The sequence below is a fragment of the Macaca thibetana genome, chromosome 19, assembly GCF_024542745.1.
Source record: "Macaca thibetana thibetana isolate TM-01 chromosome 19, ASM2454274v1, whole genome shotgun sequence".
Taxonomy (NCBI): Eukaryota; Metazoa; Chordata; class Mammalia; order Primates; family Cercopithecidae; genus Macaca; species Macaca thibetana.
This window is the reverse complement of record NC_065596.1, coordinates 34,217,614-34,225,976: the sequence shown is the minus strand read 5'-3', so window position 1 is coordinate 34,225,976 and position 8,363 is coordinate 34,217,614. Positions and strand designations below refer to the sequence as shown.

General features: G+C 46.3%; 1 long non-coding RNA gene across 2 annotated transcripts; it reads right to left on the bottom strand.

Annotated features, from left to right (window-relative positions):
- Positions 1 to 394: 394 nt before the first annotated feature.
- On the bottom strand, positions 395 to 7,594 carry LOC126943352 (uncharacterized). Of its 2 annotated transcripts, none has more exons than XR_007721743.1 (3): positions 7,497 to 7,594; positions 5,900 to 5,979; positions 395 to 513 (listed from the first exon to the last, which is right to left on the bottom strand). It is a non-coding gene; the product is annotated as an uncharacterized LOC126943352 (long non-coding RNA). The 2 variants fall into 2 exon arrangements; XR_007721742.1 differs by lacking the exon at positions 395 to 513 and adding an exon at positions 4,849 to 4,967.
- Between the last annotated feature and the right edge of the window lie 769 nt (positions 7,595 to 8,363).

The following is an 8,363-nucleotide window of genomic DNA, read 5'->3' as shown; positions in this document are numbered from 1 at the left end:
CCACGTTTGATTATAAGCACGCTCTGCAAGTGTATTACCAAGATCCGCGTTGCTTTTCTCAAAGCGTAACACTCTAAAGGGAAGCGCTTCCTATTCTTTTCTAGCCAACAGAAAGCGCTTCGCTCTAGAGGGTCACATCATGAGATCTTCTTGCTCCAGCACTCTGGGTTTTTTGTTGGAATCTTCCTTCACTGGGTTAAAATGGACACAAAAATAAACATGCATTTATTGGCCCTGTTTGCATGTTTTCTGAAATCCAGAACATAAACCCCTAAAAGGACCATCGCCAGTTCCTTGCTTCAAACAATCAGCAGGTTAGCCTTGTTCATCAAGGGACAATCCTCCTGAGTTTTGTCTCTAGAAAGAAGAAGCAATGCCCAGTACACATACCTTATCTTTAACCAAGAGAATTGAGCTGGATTTCTAGAGAACAGCAATGGATGGAGAGCCAAGTGTTCACTGGAGTTCCAGGACAGGGACACACAGTCACGAAGGGAGCATCCAAAATGGAATCTACGATGTTCAAGAACATACATTGTCTCACACACAAACATCCTGCAGGGTAGACCACAGGTTAGGCTGGAAAAACTCCTCAATACAATTTGAACCTAAATATACAAGTACAGGTGTGGCACGGTGGCTCACACCTCTAATCACAGCACTTTAGGAGGCCACGACGGGAGGATCACCTGAGCTCAAGACTTTGAGACCAGCCCCGGCAACATGGTGTAACCCCATGTGAACCAGGTGAGTGAGCCAGGTGTGGTGGTGCACGCCTGGAGACACTAATTCAGCAGGATTAGGTGGGAGGTGAGCCGAGATCGCACAAGTGCACTCCAGACTGGGTGACACAGCCAGACTTTATCTCATAAACAAACAAACAGAAAACACACACACAATACAAACAAAAAAATACCCAAAGTGATATAAGGGCACTCTGTGTGTGTAGAAGAGTATTTTGTGTGTATATGATATTATATATATGATAAGAATATATGAAGGTCGGGCGCAGTGGCTCACGGCTGTAATCCCAACACTTTGGGAGGCCAAAGAGGGTGGATCACCGGAGGTCGGGAGTCTGAGACCAGCCTGGCCAACATGGAGACGCCCGTCTCTACTAAAAATACAAACTTAGCTGGGTGTGGTGGCGGGTGCCTGTAATCCCAGCTACTCAGGAGGCTGAGGCAGGAGAATCGCTTGAACCCAGGAGGCGGAGGTTGCAGTGAACCGAGATCACGTCATTACTCTCCAGCCTAGGCTACAGGAGCAAAACTCCCTCTCAAAAAAAGAAAAAAGAAAAAATGAAGACTATATATTGTCATATGCACAAACATCCTCCAGGATAGATCACAGTTTAGGCCATAAAAGCTCCTCGATAACATGTGGATAGAAAAATAAAAGTACGGTGGGTCACAGCGGCTCATACCTCTAACCCCAGCACTTGCCAAGTCGGGAGGATCACTGGAGCTCAGGAGTTCCAGTCCAGCCTGGGAAACACGGTAAACCCTGTGTGTACAAAAAATACAAAAGTTAGTCCGGTGTGGTGGTCCACGCCTGTATTCAGTTCTTTAGGAGGCTGAGGTGGGAGGTGGAGGTTACAGGGAGCCGGACTGTACCACTGCACCCCAGCATGGGCAACAGAGCCAGATGTTGTCTCAAAACAAAACACCCCCAAAATCCCCAAAATGCACACACACACAAAAACCTCAAAGTGATAAGAGTATTCTCTGTGTATAGAAGAGTATTTTCTGTGTATATGATTATATGATCAATATCAGACAATATAATAAAATGTATATTATATAGTTTTGAGGCCCAGTATCAAAAAAAGAAAGGTCTCTATGTTGTTTGCTCACAGGAACATTGGAATGACAGAGATTCCCATGTCCCCCGAACAAAGTGACATCCAAATTCATCATGAGTCCCACATTTAAAATTAGGAAATACAGGCCGGGCGCAGTGGCTCACGCCTATAATCCCAGCTCTCTGGGAGGCCGAGGCAGGTAGATCACCTGAGATCAGGAGTTCGAGACCAGCCTGACCAACATGGTGAAAACGTGTCTCTACCAAATGCACCAAAACTGAGCTGGTGTGCTGGCGCACGCCCGTAACCGCAGCTACTTTGGAGGGTGAGGCAGGAGAATCATGTGAACCTTGGAGGCAGAGGTGGCAGTGAGCCAAGACCACACCATTGCACTTTAGCCAGGGCAACAAACTGAGACTCTGTCAAACAAACAAACAACAAACAAACAAACAAACGAAACAAGGTGTGATCAGTGCATGGTATAGTCTGGAAATCAAAGGAGCCTCCCACCGCGGCATCTGCAGTAGCTGGGACTCTGTGCCCCATATTGCCTGGCCACGTCAACTATCTTTGAAATGGGTCAGCAGCAGAACGTGGCTCACACCGGTGGCATTGCTTGAGCTCAGGAGTTGGGACCTTCCTGAGCAACAGAGACCACATCTGGATGAAAAATTAAAAACTCAGCCAAGTGTGGTGGCACGTCCCATGTAGTCCCAACTACGTGGGAGGCTGAGTCAAGAGGACCACTTGAGGATGGGTGAGGTGGTTCACGCTTGTAATCTCAGCACTTTGGGAGGCCGAGGTAGGCGGCTCACTCTGCAAATGTATTACCAAGATCCGCGTTGCTTTTCTCAAAGCGTAACACTCTAAAGAGAAGCGCTTCCTATTTTTTTAGCCAACAGTAAGCGCTTTCCTCTAGAGGGTCACATCATGAGATCTTCTTGCTCCAGACCTGTGGGTTTTTTGTTGGAATCTTCCTTCACCGGGTTAAAATGGACATAAAAATAAAAATGCATTTATTGGCCCTGTTTGCATGTTTTCTGAAATCCAGAATATAAACCCCTAAAAGGACCACCTCCAGTTTCTTGCTTCAAAGAATCAGCAGGTTAGCCTTGTTCATGAAGGGGCAATCCTCCTGAGTTTCGTCTCTAGAAAGAAAAAGCAATGCCCAGTACACATACCTTATCTTTAACCAAGAGAATTGAGCTGGATTTCTAGAGAACAGCAATGGATGGAGAGCCAAGTGTTCACTTGAGTTCCAGGACAGGAGCACACAGTCACGAAGGGAGCATCCAAAATGGAATCTATGATGTTCGAGAACATACATTGTCTCACACACAAACATCCTCCAGGATAGTCCACAGTTTAGGCCATAAAAGCTCCTCGATAACATCTGGATACAAAAAATTCAAGTACGGTGGGTCACAGCGGCTCATACCTCTAACCCCAGCACTTGTCAAGTCGGGAGGATCACTTGAGCTCAGGAGTTCCAGTCCAGCCTGGGAAACACGGTAAACCCTGTGTGTACAAAAAATACAAAAGTTAGTCCGGTGTGGTGGTCCACGCCTGTATTCAGTTCTTTAGGAGGCTGAGGTGGGAGGTGGAGGTTACAGGGAGCCGGATCGCACCACTGCACCCCAGCATGGGCAACAGAGCCAGATGTTGTCTCAAAACCAAACAAACATGCAAAAAAAAAAAACCCCAAAATCCCCAAAACGCACACAAACAAAAAAACCCCAAAGTGATGAGTATTCTCTGTGTATAGAAGAGTATTTTCTGTGTATATGATTATATGATCAATATCAGACAATATAATAAAATGTATATTATATAGTTTTGAGACCCAGTATCAAAAAAAGAAAGGTCTCTATGTTGTTTGCTCACAGGAAGAATAATTCCTACACAGAACAGCATTAAAAACATTGGAATGACAGAGATTCCCATGTCCCCGGAACAAAGTGACATCCAAATTCATCATGGGTCCCAGATTTAAAATTAGGAAATACAGGCCGGGCGTGGTGGCTCACGCCTATAATCCCAGCTCTCTGGGAGGCCGAGGCAGGTAGATCACCTGAGATCAGGAGTTCAAGACCAGCCCGACCAACATGGTGAAAACGTGTCTCTACCAAACACCAAAACTGAGCTGGGTGTGCTGGCGCACGCCCGGAATCACAGCTACTTTGGAGGGTGAGGCAGGAGAATCATGTGAACCTTGGAGGCAGAGGTGGCAGTGAGCCAAGATCACACCATTGCACTTCAGCCAGGGCAACAAACTGAGACTCTGTTAAACAAACAAACAAACAAACAAAAAGTCTAAACGAGGTGTGATCAGTGCATGGTATAGTCTGGAAATCAAAGGAGCCTCCCACCCCGGTATCTGCAGTAGCTGGGACTCTGTGCCCCATATTGCCTGGCCACGTCAACTATCTTTGAAATGGGTCAGCAGCAGAACGTGGCTCACACCGGTGGCATTGCTTGAGTTCAGGAGTTGGGACCTTCCTGAGCAACAGAGACCACATCTGGATGAAAAATTAAAAACTCAGCCAAGTGTGGTGGCACGTCCCATGTAGTCCCAACTACGTGGGAGGCTGAGTCAAGAGGACCACTTGAGGATGGGTGAGGTGGTTCACGCTTGTAATCTCAGCACTTTGGGAGGCCGAGGTAGGCGGCTCACTCTGCAAATGTATTACCAAGATCCGCGTTGCTTTTCTCAAAGCGTAACACTCTAAAGGGAAGTGCTTCCTATTCTTTTGGCCAACAGAAAGCGCTTTCCTCTAGAGAGTCACATCATGAGATCTTCTTGCTCCAGACCTGTGGGTATTTTGTTGGAATTTTCCTTCACCGGGTTAAAATGGACACAAAAATAAAAATGCATTTATTGGCCCTGTTTGCATGTTTTCTGAAATCCAGAACATAAACTCCTAAAAGGACCACCTCCAGTTTCTTGCTTCAAAGAATCAGCAGGTTAGCCTTGTTCATCAAGGGCCAATCCTCTTGAGTTTCGTCTCTAGAAAGAAAAAGCAATGCCCACTACACATACCTTATCTTTAACCAAGAGAATTGAGCTGGATTTCTAGAGAACAGCAATGGATGGAGAGCCAAGTGTTCACTTGAGTTCCAGGACAGGGAAACACAGTCACGAAGGGAGCATCCAAAATGGAATCTACGATGTTCAAGAACATACATTGTCTCACACACACACATCCTGCAGGGTAGACCACAAGTTAGGCCGTAAAAACTCCTCAATACAGTGTGAACCTAAATACACAAGTACAGGTGTGGCACGGTGGCTCACACCTCTAATCACAGCACTTTAGGAGGCCATGACGGGAGGATCACCTGAGCTCAAGAGTTTGAGACCAGCCCCGGCAACGTGGTGTAGCCCTATGTGTACAAAAAATACAAAAGTGAGCCAGGTGTGGTGGTGCATGCATGTAGACACTAACTCAGCAGGATTAGGTGGGAGGCGGAGGTTGCAGTGAGCTGAGATTGCACAAGTGCACTCCAGACTGGGTGACACAGCCAGACCTTATCTCATAAACAAACAAACAAAAAACACACGCACAATACAAACAAAAAATTACCCAAAGTGATATAAGAGTATTCTGTGTGTGTAGAAGAGTATTTTGTGTGTATATGATATTATACATATGATAAGAATATATGATGGTCGGGCGCAGTGGCTCATGGCTGTTATCCCAGCACTTTGGGAGGCCAAGGCGAGTGGATCACCGGAGGTCGGGAGTCTGAGACCAGCCTGGCCAACACGGAGACTCCTGTCTCTACTAAAAATACAAACTTAGCTGGGCATGGTGGCGGGTACCTGTAATCCCAGCTACTCAGGAGGCTGAGGCAGGAGAATCGCTTGAACCCAGGAGGCGGAAGGTTGCAGTGAACCGAGATCACGTCATTACACTCCAGCCTAGGCAAGAGGAGCAAAACTCCCTCTCAAAAAAAGAAAAAAAAAAAATGAAGACTATATATTGTCATACACACAAACATCCTCTAGGATAGACCACAGTTTAGGCCATAAAAGCTCCTCGATAACATCTGGATACAAAAAATTCAAGTACGGTGGGTCACAGCGGCTCATACCTCTAACCCCAGCACTTGCCAAGTCGGGAGGATCACTGGAGCTCAGGAGTTCCAGTCCAGCCTGGGAAACACGATAAACCCTGTGTGTACAAAAAATACAAAAGTTAGTCAGGTGTGGTGGTCCACGCCTGTATTCAGTTCTTTAGGAGGCTGAGGTGGGAGGTGGAGGTTACAGGGAGCCGGATTGCACCACTGCACTCCAGCATGGGCAACAGAGCCAGATGTTGTCTCAAAACAAAACAGAACAAACAAACCCCAAAATCCCCAAAATGCACACACACAAAAACTCCAAAGTGATATGAATATTCTCTGTGTATAGAAGAGTATTTTCTGTGTATATGATTATATGATCAATATCAGACAATATAATAAAATGTATATTATATAGTTTTGAGACCCAGTATCAAAAAAAAGAAAGGTCTCTATGTTGTTTGCTCACAGGAAGAATAATTCCTACACAGAACAGCATTAAAAACATTGGAATGACAGAGATTCCCATGTCCCCTGAACAAAATGACATCCAAATTCATCATGGGTCCCAGATTTAAAATTAGGAAATACAGGCCGGGCGCAGTGGCTCACGCCTATAATCCCAGCTCTCTGGGGGGCCGAGGCAGGTAGATCACCTGAGATCAGGAGTTCGAGACCAGCCTGACCAACATGGTGAAAACGTGTCTCTACCAAATGCAAAAACGGAGCTGGGTGTGCTGGCGCACGCCCGTAACCGCAGCTACTTTGGAGGGTGAGGCAGGAGAATCATGTGAACCTTGGAGGCAGAGGTGGCAGTGAGCCAAGACCACACCATTGCACTTTAGCCAGGGCAACAAACTGAGACTCTGTCAAACAAACAAACAACAAACAAACAAACAAACGAAACAAGGTGTGATCAGTGCATGGTATAGTCTGGAAATCAAAGGAGCCTCCCACCGCGGCATCTGCAGTAGCTGGGACTCTGTGCCCCATATTGCCTGGCCACGTCAACTATCTTTGAAATGGGTCAGCAGCAGAACGTGGCTCACACCGGTGGCATTGCTTGAGCTCAGGAGTTGGGACCTTCCTGAGCAACAGAGACCACATCTGGATGAAAAATTAAAAACTCAGCCAAGTGTGGTGGCACGTCCCATGTAGTCCCAACTACGTGGGAGGCTGAGTCAAGAGGACCACTTGAGGATGGTGAGGTGGTTCACGCTTGTAATCTCAGCACTTTGGGAGGCCGAGGTAGGCGGCTCACTCTGCAAATGTATTACCAAGATCCGCGTTGCTTTTCTCAAAGCGTAACACTCTAAAGAGAAGCGCTTCCTATTTTTTTAGCCAACAGTAAGCGCTTTCCTCTAGAGAGTCACATCATGAGATCTTCTTGCTCCAGACCTGTGGGTTTTTTGTTGGAATCTTTCTTCACCGGGTTAAAATGGACATAAAAATAAAAATGCATTTATTGGCCCTGTTTGCATGTTTTCTGAAATCCAGAACATAAACCCCTAAAAGGACCACCTCCAGTTTCTTGCTTCAAAGAATCAGCAGGTTAGCCTTGTTCATCAAGGGCCAATCCTCTTGAGTTTCGTCTCTAGAAAGAAAAAGCAATGCCCAGTACACATACCTTATCTTTAACCAAGAGAATTGAGCTGGATTTCTAGAGAACAGCAAAGGATGGAGAGCCAAGTGTTCACTTGAGTTCCAGGACAGGGACACACAGTCAAGAAGGGAGCATCCAAAATGGAATCTACGATGTTCAAGAACATACATTGTCTCACACACAAACATCCTGCAGGGTAGATCACAGGTTAGGCTGTAAAAACTCCTCAATACAGTTTGAACCTAAATACATAAGTACAGGTGTGGCACGGTGGCTCACACCTCTAATCACAGCACTTTAGGAGGCCACGACGGGAGGATCACCTGAGCTCAAGAGTTTGAGACCAGCCCCGGCAACACGGTACCCCATGTGTACAAAAAATACAAAAGTGAGCCAGGTGTGGTGGTGCACGCCTGTTGACACTAATTCAGCAGGATTAGGTGGGAGGCGGAGGTTGCAGTGAGCTGAGATTGCACAAGTGCACTCCAGACTGGGTGACACAGGCAGACCTTATCTCATAAACAAACAAACAAACGGAAAACACACACACATATACAAACAAAAAAATACCCAAAGTGATATAAGAGTATTCTGTGTGTGTAGAAGAGTATTTTGTGTGTATATGGTATTATATATAAGAGTATATGATGGTCGGGTGCAGTGGCTCATGGCTGTAATCCCAGCACTTTGGGAGGCTGAGGTAGGCGGCTCACATGAGGTCAGCAGTTTGAGACCAGTCTGGCCAACATGGCGAAACTCCTTCTCTACTAAAAAAAAATCCAAAAAGTAGCTGGGCATGGCAGCGTGTTTCTGTAATTCCAGCTACTCGGGAGGCTGAGGCAGGAGAATTGCTTGAACCTGGGAGGCGAAGGTTGTAGTGAGCCCAGATTA